We start from the raw sequence: 13,543 nt of genomic DNA, 5'->3' as shown, positions 1-13,543 counted from the left end.
ATTCAATCAGCACATATGGTCCCCGTCAACGGAGCACTCACCGGCGACGACTAATCGACGACTAGGAGCGAAACCACCTTGTCACAAGGAGAAGGAGAGCCTCGCCTCTCGCCGACCATCACCCAAGCCCCAAGCCATAAGTCACACGTGCACCCCGCACGCGGACGAATGCCTCTCTCTATTATATATAGAGATGGTCTGGGAAGGCATGGTGAAGAGGAGCAGGAGGCCGCGGTGCCGAGGATCAGTGAGGTGGCACAAGCTGAACCCTCCTTGGCTAGTTGGTGGGCATCCCCAGGCATGCATTCATTTCTTTAGAGGCTTTGGTTTCTCATGGGAATGGGATTGGTCGACGCTCTTGCGGCTGCACTCTATTTTGCTAGTGCACGTTGATAACTAAATAAAATAAATAAATAAAGGCTAGTGACTAAGGCTAGTGCCAACAATTTGAGTGGTTCTTTTTTCTGCACGATACTTCATTTCTTCGGCTCATCGCCCGCCAAATTGTAAATTTTACACCTGTGTTCATGGTTTGGACATAAACTAGACTGATGCAATTAATACAGACTACTTCCCCAATACCTATTTGTGCAGAGTAGTCTACTTCCAGCCACGAAAGCACACACAATCAGATTTGCCCGCTGGTGATGTTCATGTTATTAGCCTGGCTTGAAATATTATAGCCATCCCGATTGAACGAACTAGGTGCAGATAGAGCCCATGATTCCAGAGTTCCCATTTGAGAGATTCATTCACACAATATGTAATCAGAAAGCAGCAGCAGCAGCTATTCAAACCCTTTCCTCAAGATTTCATTGCATTTCAAACCCATTCCATCTATGCTTGGTTGGGGACAACACATACACAAAGACAAGGATATTTGAGTTTCCTCCAACACTTGGGCAACACAACCGGCCAGCCCACCAAGAGAGCAGCATGCAACAGCCAAGACATTTTGTTTTATGTATGTACACACAACAACATCACCACCCATATCAACAGTTAGCACTTCGCCACAACAGACAATGCACACACTAACACGATCCAGCCAGATCGCCTTGCCACTTCATCTGGTGCTGGCAAATCTCGGATCTTGGAGGTGCTTCTCTCCTCGGCGCCTTGCAGCAGCATCATGCGTCATCAATCTCAATGGTGCCAAACTGTCACTGCCATGCATCTGAAAGCACGGTGCTTGCATCAAGTCAGCAACAGTTTAATACTCCCTCCTTATCAAAATACAAGACCTTTTTTATACAAAAGGAGTATCAATAAAGTCTTATATTTTGATACAGAGGGAGTACATAAAAAATCCTAGAATTTATAAAGGAGACATGTAAAAACAAGTCAAGCACCACAAATTACTTGTACATCTGGGAAAGGAAGCTCATCACGAGTCAAACAATCTTATTACTCACAACACAACACAAAGGAATATATCAAGCATGACACCGTCCTTGCTTTTCCGTTCTACTCGTCTATCCAGCAACACAAAAGCACATAATTAACTCTTGGTAAAAAGATCAAGTGGCACAACCATGATCTAATTAATTCTACTAAAAAATTGAACTTCTCAGGAATTCTTTGCAAATACTCATGCAAGTAACTTACAGAAAGATTAAGTTGATAGTCCAATTTATCTATATGGTTAAGTCTACACATCTAAGGAAATCATCCCTTTCATATCAAAATCTACATCCTGGCCAGCGGCATGCCAAGATCCTAAATGAGTATCAAATATAAACAAACAACCGAATCAGGTTTTTATTTTCATTAGGTATGCTCCCTTGTCCCTTGTAATAATATCCAAACCGAAACTGAGCCAGGTTTCTCTAACAAGAAAACACAAGACAAGACAAATATGGCTGCTAGTTTACAAAGCACCAGCAACCGACCTCATGTAAAGGCAAAAGGAGAAACCTTTTCATCAACATGAAATGGCTGTCAAGTTAGAATGATATTTAATAGCCAAGCTCATGAAAAGAATGTTGGACAGTAAAGCAAATAAACAACTCGCATATGCATCAAGGTGCAACTTGTAACAGCCAATGGCACATGAAAACCACGAGTTTGCAAAGGCGGACAACTAATACACACGATACAGTGCAATTATGCAAAGAAGGCAAGCCGCAATGGGAGATACATCGACGGAGGATTAAAATCGCTAATACACCTAGCTTGCGAGGCACTAACTAGGCAAGCTAGCTAGGAGCGCCGAGTACTCCTAAAACAGTCTCACACAAAGTATTAGAAATTGCTGCCTGAGAAAAGCAACAACAACATATGATCGAACTGCAGGGCCTGAATTATTATGCCGGAGGCCGCGACATCAACCACCAGGTCGCACCAACGAGAGCTGTACTTCTGAGTTTGTACTCGAGCCACTACAAAGAATTGCAAAAGAGTAGCTAGTCATATTACAAACATCAAATCATTATGGTTAACTTAAAAGTAAAAATGCTTCTGTTGACACCGAATGAATAACTAAAACAAGATCTCATTCTACTACAAAAAGCTTCTCTGGAATGAGTATCAAACCCAAACAAACAACATGCACAGTAGCAAAAGATCCTAACTAGCACAAGGACTAATTTCAACAACAAGAGCATCACAAACACAAGTTTGTGGTGGCGATCCAGTGGCCAGCACCACAATCAGCTACGTCTCAATGGCCAGGCTATCTCAAGGCACATGGATAAAGGAAGAAGACCAGGGACTCACCGGAACCAAGGAAGAGGTAGCCACCACAGCCACTGTTGCAGGCAAACCTCATCTCATGGAAGGAATATTACTTAGTAAAGTAAATAAACAACTCGAAGTGCCACTTGTAACAGCCAATGGCACATGAAAACCATGAGCATGCAATGGCAAAGGCAGCTAATACAGACAAAACAGTGCAAATATGCAAAGGCAAGCTGCAAGGATCGACCACAATGGGAGATACATCAGCGGAGGATTAAAAGCACTAAGATACATAAGATACGGGCCCTAACTAGGCAGGCTAGCCTTACAGACACAATATGAACTAACTATATGCTTCATTCTTGATTAGCGTGACATGCAAGTACGCGCTCGCGCGTGCCTACTGCTATAGAGTTTCTAAATTGCTGCCTAACCAAAGCAGCAGCAATGAGATCCAAATGCAGGACCTGAATTTAAAGGTTGATCACAACTATCAATATATAACAAATAACAACAACTTCAACATATTAATACTACTAGATTATTTTGAAATATATGTTTATAATGAATATTTGGTTCAATTTGAAGAAACATAATTTTCATAGGAACTGATAGTCAAATTTGAAAACAATGAGCTATCAATATTGAAAACGTCCTAAATTGTGAACTAGAGATGGTAAATAATAGATATATCGTTCACTGCTTATCCTTGCCAACTATAGCCTGAAGAGACTAAAGAGTGTTGAGAGATGCAGCAAGATCCTAAGCCCAAATGTTCCATCCGTCTACTCATGAAGGAGAAACATAAGAGATCCCAAACCCTTTGGAGATTATCGCAAAAGAAATTTGAGTGCTCGGGACACAACGAGTCACAGTGCCACATGAAAATCAAGGAAACTCGTAGCCGGAGGAGAAAACTATATACTACTCATCAGTGGTCATTAACAACCTTGCTGAGCAAGAGGAGAAATAAAACTGCACAGACTGTTTTGTTTTGCTGGGCAATACAACATCAACAAGGGAAGCAATAAATAGACACCCAAAAAACCATGGACCCTGTTTAGGAAGCAGGATTGGTTCCTAGAAAAAATACTATATGAGCTAGTATGTGAATTAAGCTGTCAAAGATTACACTTTTTTTGTTAGAGGTGATAATTTTATGCATCTAGTTTATTCCAAAAACATTTTCTGCCTCAAGTTTAGCTTAAAAACTACATGGGACCTTGAGCATCGCGGATTCAGAACATGTGTAACAATCGGAAGTACCAAATAAGATGGCACAATGCAGCCGCAACCATAGCAAGGAAAATATTTTGGTCGCCGTTCATTCACAAAACAAAAATGTGTGACACCATCACCACAGCCCCAAACCCATCCCAAGAAATGTCCATGGTGCAATGGCCAACATACAATTACCACGGCTCGATGGTTGTGCACACAAGTCAGGAGAGTAATCATGCAAAAGAAAGGAAGCGATTGGATCACCTAGGTTGTAGTCAGAGAAGAAGTGTTCACCGGAGGCGTCAGAGGAGGGACAGCAGGTGTGATTTGCGCCGAGTCCCATCTCCGATGCGGCCTAGGAAACAACAAAAATTGTTGAGCTACAGAAACTAATTAGCTAGCGTAGCAAAATAAAATAAACGCCCATTTGTCTAGCTAGCATAGCAAACAACTGACAATCAAACATACAGCTAGATTAAATATATCCATCCAAGACGAGTCAAAAATATTGTTAACGCATGCATGATGGCTCCCTCCAAGCACATAAGGATAGCACTTGTTCTATCTATACATGCACATCAACACTACAACAGTTAATAAGCAAGCGTTTTCTTTCTATTTGATGATAGCCATTATTAACAAATCAACATCCCAGCATAAGCAAGGATCCTACCAAAGCTAGAACATGGACCACTACCAAACCATGTAACATGCAATGCAAAAAGATATAGAAATGGATAAAACAAAGCATATTCGTCGAGGCACAACAGAATCTTGCATAGGCAAAAAAGCATAGTAGCAGGCTAGTAGCAACATACACACATGGCCTCTTAAAGCACAAGTATTATGACAGGTTTAATCGACAAGAAAGAAATATGACTACAATCCCAAGATCATGGTAGTGGGCGGAAGACCACCACCAATACACACATGATGACAACAATTGCCCACAGCTCAATGAAGAGGCCTTCTAAAAGCAGAGAGAGAGAGAGAGAGAGAGAGAGAGAGAGAGAAGGGGCTCACCGCAACCCATGCAGCCTAACATGGAAGTCCCGATGATGTACGGTATGGTTCACGTGCTGTCGACTGGTAGTCAAGTCCCAGTGGAGGTAGGTCGCTATGCTGTCGGCTGGTAGTCAAGTCCCAGCGGAGGTAGGTCGCTGGTGACATGACGAGATGCTCTCGAATCACAATATGCTTGGCAGATCAACGACACATGTTGCCTGTAGCAAAAAGAAAGCACCGTTCATATACATGTAGATGCCACTGATACAATAAAGTGTTTCTTCATAGCAGCAAGGACAATTGTCATATCGTCATTGGACAAGCACATGTGTAACCAAATAGAGATAACAAGGTGGTGCAAAGCAACCACAACTACAACAACACAGCAGCCAACAACAACAGCAGACTCAGAGTTCTAAACTTGAGGGCTAAATCCACTAACTATCATGCCAGAATCATCACGAGACGCACAACCCAGAATCCTAGAAATTGCCATGGAATTAAATGAACCATGAATGGATGGCCGTGGGAAAACAAAGTAGAAGAGAAAGCGAAGTAGTGGGACCAACTGAGTGGCTTACCTAGGCAAGCAGTGGTCACTAGAGCAGAGGCGCCGACGAAGCCACCACCTCCATGGGTGTGCTGGCACCGCCTGATGTAACCATTGCACCTATAGGTACCTGCTCTAGACCTCAATCTTGTGTGTTGCAGTGCAAGATGAAGCTCTCTCACTCCTTGAGCATCTCAAAAATCTCCCTAGTGGTCTGCCCACTAAGGCCTTCAATGGAAGAAATCAGAAATCATGTCTATCATCTGCACCCAGGAATCAAAATGTAAGTATTGGAGTTCAAACCAGCTGCATGACCATTATGTGGCGAAATAATTTGCATACTATTTTGGTTTGCCAGGAATTACAGAAAATATTTCAACATTACAAGTGAATTCATTCTGTGGTCGAGTAAAACGTCTTCCAAGTCGCGGCCACTTTGTTAATTTGTTGTCAAGTAATAAACAAAGATGACATGTGAATTAAGTTGCCAAAGTTTATACTTGTTTTGCCAAAGGTGATAATTTTCTGCATCTAGTTTATTCCAAAGATCATCTTCTACATCAAGTTTAGTTTAAAAACTACATGGGACCCTGAGCATCATAAATTCAGAACATGTGTAACAATTAGAAGTGCCAATTAAGATGGTGAAACGCAGCCGCAGCCGTAGCAAGGAAAATAATTTTGTCCTCAGTCATTCACAGAAACAGAAATGTAGATTATAGCAAACACCATCACGACAGCCCCAAACCCAGCCCAAGAAATGCCCATCGTGCAATGGCCAGTATACAATTACCACGGCTCGACGGTTGTGGACACATAGGGAATGAGAGTAATCATGCAAAATAAACAAAGCGAGTGGCTCACCTCGGCTGTAATCAGAGAAGAAGTGTTCATCGGAGGCGTCAGAGGAGGGAGAGAGCTCCGGGGAGAGCAGGAGTGATTTGTGCCGGGGCCCAGCTAAAAGAAACTACATATATTGTTCAGCTCTAGAAACTGATCAGCTAGCATAAGAAATTAAAAGAAGCACCCTTTGTTCAACTAGCATAGCAAACAATTGACAATCGAATAGACAACTAGATTAAATATTCATCCAAGACTAGTCATAAAGATTGCTAGCACATGCATGATGGCTCCCTGCAAAGCACACAAAGATAACACTTGTTCTATCTATATGTGCCCAGCAACACTACACCAGTTAATAGGTAATAGTTTTCTTTCTACTTGACGATAGCCATTATTAACAAATCAACATCCGAGCATAAGCAAGGATCCTACCAAAGCTAGAACAAGGACCACTACCAAACCTGTAACTTGCAGTGCAAAAAAGGTACATAAATGGATAAACCGAAGAATATTTGTCCAGGCACAACAGAATCTTGCATAGGCAACAAAGCATGGTAGCAGACACATACACACATGGCCTCACAAAGTACAACTATTATGATATGTTTAATTGACATGAAATATGACCAAAATCCCAAGATCATGTCAGTTGTCGGAAGACCACCACCACTACACACAGCATGACGACAACAGTCGCACACTAGCTCAATGGCCAGACCGTCTAAGGGTAGAGAGAGAGAGAGAGAGAGAGAGAGCAGGGGCTCACCGCAACCCATGTAGCCAGACATGGAGGTCCCAACGATGTCTGGTATGACTCACGTGTTGTCGGATGGCAGTCAGGTCCCAGTGGAGGTAGGTTGCTGATGACAAGACGCTCTGGAATCATATGCTTGGCAGATCAGCGACACTAGTTACCTGTACCAAAAAGAAAGCACCATTCATATGTGATACGTCTCCAACGTATCTATAATTTTTGATTGTTCCATGCTATTAAATATTCTGTTTTGGATGTTAATGGGCTTTATTTAGACAATTTTATATTATTTTTGGGACTAACCTATTAACCGGAGGCCCAACCCAAATTGCTGTTTTTTTTGCCTATTTCAGTGTTTCACAGAAAAGGAATATCAAATGGAATCCAAACAGAGTGAAACCTTCGGGAGAGTTATTTTTGGAACAAACGTGATCCGGGGGACCTGGAGTGGACGTCAAGAAACAATCGAGGAGGCCACGAGGCAGGGGGCGCGCCCTCCACCCTCATGGGCCCCTTGTTGCTCCACCGACCTACTTCTTCCTCCTATGTATACCTATGTACCGCGAAAACATCCAGGAGCACCACGAAACCCTATTTCCACCGCCGCAACCTTCTGTACCCAAGAGATCCCATATTGGGGCCTTTTCCAGAGCTCCGCCGGAGGGGGCATCGATCACAGAGGGCCTCTACATCAACTCAATGGCCTCTCCGGTGATGTGTGAGTAGTTTACTTCAGACCTCCGGGTCCATAGTTATTAGCTAGATGGCTTCTTCTCTCTCTTTGGATCCCAATACAAAGTTCTCCTCGATTCTCTTGGAGATCTATTCGATGTAATCTTCTTTTGCGGTGTGTTTGTCGAGATCCGATGAATTGTGGGTTTATGATCAAGATTATCTATGAACAATATTTGAATCTTCTCTGAATTCCTTTACGTATGATTGGTTATCTTTGCAAGTCTCTTCGAATTATAAGTTTGGTTTGGCCTACTAGATCGATCTTTCTTGCAATGGGAGAAGTACTTAGCTTTGGGTTCAATCTTGCGGTGCTCGATCCTAGTGACTCTAGGGGAAACGACACATATTGTATTGTTGCCATCGAGGATAAAAATATGGGGTTTATATCATATTGCATGAGTTTATCCCGCTACATCATGTCATCTTGCTTAATACTCTAGATACATGCTGGATAGCTGTCGATGTGTGGAGTAATAGTAGTAGATGCAGGCAGGAGTCGGTCTACTTGTCACGAACATGATGCCTATATACATGATCATGCCTAGATATTCTCATAATTATTCGCTTTTCTATCAATTGCTCGACAGTAATTTGTTCACCCACCGTAATACTTATGCTATCTTGAGAGAAGCCACTAGTGAAACCTATGGCCCCGGGGTCTATTTTCCATGATATTAATCTTCCATCAACAAGCTATTTCTATTACCTTTTATTTTGCAATCTTTACTTTTTATCAATCAATCTTGGAACCACTTCCAACACACATCGTCACTTCACCCTTAACTAGTCTCTGTTTATTCTGCAACTCCCGTTTCGAGTTACTAATCTTAGCAACTGAACTAGTATCAAATACTGAGGGTTTGCTATAAACACTAGTAAAGTACACATCAATAACATGTATATCAAATATACTTATGTTCACTTTGCCATCCTTCTTATCCGCCAATCACTTGGGGTAGTTCCGCTTCCAGTGACCAGTCCCTTTGCAGTAGAAGCACTCAGTCTCAGGCTTAGGTCCAGACTTGGGCTTCTTCACTTGAGCAGCAACTTGCTTGCTGTTCTTTTTGAAGTTTCCCTTCTTCCCTCTGCCCTTTTCTTGAAACTAGTGGTCTTGTCTACCATCAACACTTGATGTTTTTCTTGATTTCTACCTTCATCGATTTCATCATCATGAAAAGCTCGGGAGTCGTTTTCGTCATCCCTTGCATACTATAGTTCATCACGAAGTTCTACTAACTTGGTCATGGTGACTAGAGAATTCTGTCAATCACTATCTTATCTGCAAGATTAACTCCCACTTGATTCAAGCGATTGTAGTACCCAGACAATCTGAGCACATGCTCACTAGTTGAGCGATTCTCCTCCATCTTTTAGCTATAGAACTTGTTGGAGACTTCATATCTCTCAACTCGGGTATTTGCTTGAAATATTATCTTCAACTCCTGGAACATCTCATATGGTCCATGACGTTCAAAACGTCTTTGAAGTCCCGATTCTAAGCCATTAAGCATGGTGCACTAAACTATCAAGTAGTCATCATATTGAGCTAGCCAAACGTTCATAACGTCTACATCTGCTCCTGCAATAGGTCTTTCACCTAGCGGTGCATCAAGGACATAATTCTTCTGTGCAGCAATGAGGATAAACCTCTGATCACGGATCCAATCCGCATCTTTGCTACTAACATCTTTCAACACAATTTTCTCTAGGAACATATCAAAATAAACATAGGGAAGCAACAACGCGAGCTATTGATCTACAACATAATTTGCAAAATACTAGCAGGACTAAGTTCATGATAAATTTAAGTTCAATTTAATCATATTACTTAAGAACTCCCACTTAGATGGACATCCCTCTAATCCTCTAAGTGATCACGTGATCCAAATCAACTAAACCATGTCCGATCATCACGTGAGATGGAGTAGTTTCATTGGTGAACATCACTATGTTGATCATATCTACTATATGATTCACGCTCGACCTTTCGGTCTCCGTGTTCCGAGGCCATATCTGTATATGCTTGGCTCGTCAAGTATAACCTGAGTATTCCGCGTGTGCAACTGTTTTGCACCCGTTGTATTTGAACGTAGAACCTATCACACCCGATCATCACGTGGTGTCTCAGCACGAAGAACTTTCGCAACGGTGCATACTCAGGGAGAACACTTCTTGATAATTAGTGAGAGATCATCTTATAATGCTACCGTCAATCAAAGCAAGATAAGATGCATAAAAGATAAACATCACATGCAATCAATATAAGTGATATGATATGGCCATCATCATCTTGTGCTTGTGATCTCCATCTTCGAAGTACTGTCATGATCTATATCGTCACCGACATGACACCATGATCTCCATCATCTTGATCTATATCAATGTGTCGTCACATGGTCGTCTCGCCAACACTTGCTCTTGCAACTATTGCTATCGCATAGCGATAAAGTAAAGCAATTATTGGGCGCTTGCATCTTATGCAATAGACAGACAACCATAAGGCTTTTGCCAGTTGCCGATAACTTCAACAAAACATGATCATCTCATACAACAACTTATATCTCATCACGTCTTGACCATATCACATCACAACATGTGCTGCAAAAACAAGTTAGACGTCCTCTACTTTGTTGTTGCAAGTTTTACGTGGTGCTACAGGCTGAGCAAGAACCGTTCTTACCTACGCATCAAAAACCACAACGATAGTTTGTCAATTTGACTCCGTTTTAACCTTCGCAAGGACCGGGCGTAGCCACACTCGGTTCAACTAAAGTTGGAGAAACAGTCACCCGCAAGCCACCTTTGTGCAAAGCACGTCGGGAGAACCGGTCTCGCGTAAGTGTACGCGTAATGTCGGTCCGGGCCGCTTCATCCAACAATACCGCCGAACCAAAGTATGACATGCTGGTAGGCAGTATGACTTATATCGCCCACAACTCACTTGTGTTCTACTCGTGCATATAACATCAAACCATAAAACCTAGGCTCTGATACCACTGTTGGAGAACGTAGTAATTTCAAAAAATTTCCTACGCACACGCAAGATCATGGTGATGCATAGCAACGAGGGGAGAGTATGATCTACGTACCCTTGTAGATCGCAACGGAAGCGTTGACACAACGTAGAGGAAGTAGTCGTATGTCTTCTTCCCGATCCGACCGATCCAAGCACCGTTACTCCGGCACCTCCGAGTTCTTAGCACACGTTCAGCTCGATGACGATCCCCGGGCTCCGATCCAGCAAAGCTTCGGGGAGGAGTTCCGTCAGCACGACGGCGTGGTGACGATCTTGATGTTCTACCGACGCAGGGCTTCGCCTAAGCACTACAACGATATGATCGAGGTGGAATATGGTGGCAGGGGGCACCGCACACGGCTAAGGAACGATCTCAATGATCAACTTGTGTGTCTATGGGGTGCCTCCTGCCTCAGTATATAAAGGATGGAGGAGGAGGAGGCCGGCCAAGGCTATTGGTGCGGCCAGGATGGGAGTCCTACTAGGACTCCAAGTCCTAGTAGGAGTCCATCAAGAGGGGAGGAAGGGAGAAGGAAGTGGAGGAGTAGGAAAGGTGGCCGGCCCCCTTTTCCCTAGTCCAATTCGGACTAGAGGGGAGGGGGGGCGCAGCAGCCTTTTTCCTCTTCCCACTAAAGCCCATCAAGGCCCATTACTTCTCCCGTAACTACCCGGTACTCCGAAAAATACCCGAATCACTCGGAACCTTTCCGATGTCCGAATATAGTCGTCTAATATATCGATCTTTACGTCTCGACCATTTCGAGACTCCTCGTCATGTCCCCGATCTCATCCAGGACTCCGAACTCCTTCGGTACATCAAAACTCATAAACTCATAATATAACTGCCATCGAAACCTTAAGCGTGCGGACCCTACGGTTCGAGAATAATGTAGACATGACCGAGACACGTCTCCAGTCAATAACCAATAGCGGGACCTGGATGCCCATATTGGCTCCTACATATTCTACGAAGATCTTTATCGGTCAGACCGCATAACAACATACGTTGTTCCCTTTGTCATCGGTATGTTACTTGCCCGAGATTCGATCGTCGGTATCCCAATACCTAGTTCAATCTCGTTACCGGCAAGTCTCTTTACTCGTTCCGTAATACATCATCTCACAACTAACATATTAGTTGCAATGCTTGCAAGGCTTAGATGATGTGCATTACCGAGAGGGCCCAGAGATACCTCTCCGACAATCGGAGTGACAAATCCTAATCTCGAAATACGCCAACCCAACATATACCTTTGGAGACACCTGTAATGCTCCTTTATAATCACCCATTTACGTTGTGACGTTTGGTAGCACCCAAAGTGTTCCTCCGGCAAACGGGAGTTGCATAATCTCATAGTCATAGGAACATGTATAAGTCATGAAGAAAGCAATAGCAACATACTAAAAGATCGGGTGCTAAGCTAATGGAACAGGTCATGTCAATCAGATCATTCAACTAATTATGTGATCCCGTTAATCAAATAACAACTCTTTGTCCATGGTTAGGAAACATAACCATCTTTGATTAACGAGCTAGTCAAGTAGAGGCATACTAGTGACACTCTGTTTGTCTATGTATTCACACATGTATTATGTTTCCGGTTAATACAATTCTAGCATGAATAATAAACATTTATCATGATATAAGGAAATAAATAATAACTTTATTATTGCCTCTAGGGCATATTTCCTTCAGTCTCCCACTTGCACTAGAGTCAATAATCTAGTTCACATCGCCATGTGATTTAACAGCAATAGTTCACATCACCATGTGATTAACACCCATAGTTCACACTGTCATGTGACCAACACTCAAAGGGTTTACTAGGGTCAGTAATCTAGTTCACATATCTATGTGATTAACACCCAAAGAGTACTAAGGTGTGATCATGTTTTGCTTGTGAGATAATTTTAGTCAACGGGTCTGTCACATTCAGATCCGTAAGTATTTTGCAAGTTCTATGTCTACAATGCTCTACACGGAGCTACTCTAGCTAATTGCTCCCACTTTCAATATGTATCCAGATTGAGACTTTAGATTCATCTGGATCAGTGTCAAAAACTTGCATCGACGTAACCCTTTATGACGAACCTTTTTGTCACGTCCATAATCGAGAAACATATCCTTATTTCACTAAGGATAATTCTGACCGCTGTCCAGTGATCTACTCCTGGATCACTATTGTACTCCCTTGCCAAATCAATGCAGGGTATACAATAGATCTGGTATACAGCATGACATACTTTATAGAACCTATGGCCAAGGCATAGGGAATGACTTTCATTCTCTTTCTATCTTCTGCCGTGGTCGGGCTTTGAGTCTTACTCAACTTCACACCTTGTAATACAGGCAAGAACTCTTTCTTTGACTGCTCCATTTTGAACTACTTCAAAATCTTGTCAAGGTATGTACTCATTGAAAAAACTTATCAAGCGTCTTGATCTATCTCTATAGATCTTGATGCTCAATATGTAAGCAGCTTCACCGAAGTCTTTCTTTAAAAAAACTCCTTTCAAACACTCCTTTATGCTTTACAGAACAATTCTACATTATTTCCGATCAACAATATGTCATTCACATATACTTATTAGAAATGCTGTAGTGCTCCCACGCACTTTCTCGTAAATACAGGCTTCACCGCAAGTCTGTATAAAATTATATGCTTTGATCAACTCATCAAAGCGTATATTCCAACTCCAAGATGCTTGCACTAGTCCACAGATGGATCGCTGGAGCTTG

Source organism: Triticum urartu, chromosome 7A (genome assembly GCF_056163025.1).
Source record: "Triticum urartu cultivar PI428250 chromosome 7A, HENAU_Tu73, whole genome shotgun sequence".
In the NCBI taxonomy this organism is placed as follows: domain Eukaryota; kingdom Viridiplantae; phylum Streptophyta; class Magnoliopsida; order Poales; family Poaceae; genus Triticum; species Triticum urartu.
The sequence above is the reverse complement of the archived record's forward strand: the minus strand, read 5'-3'. Positions refer to the sequence as shown.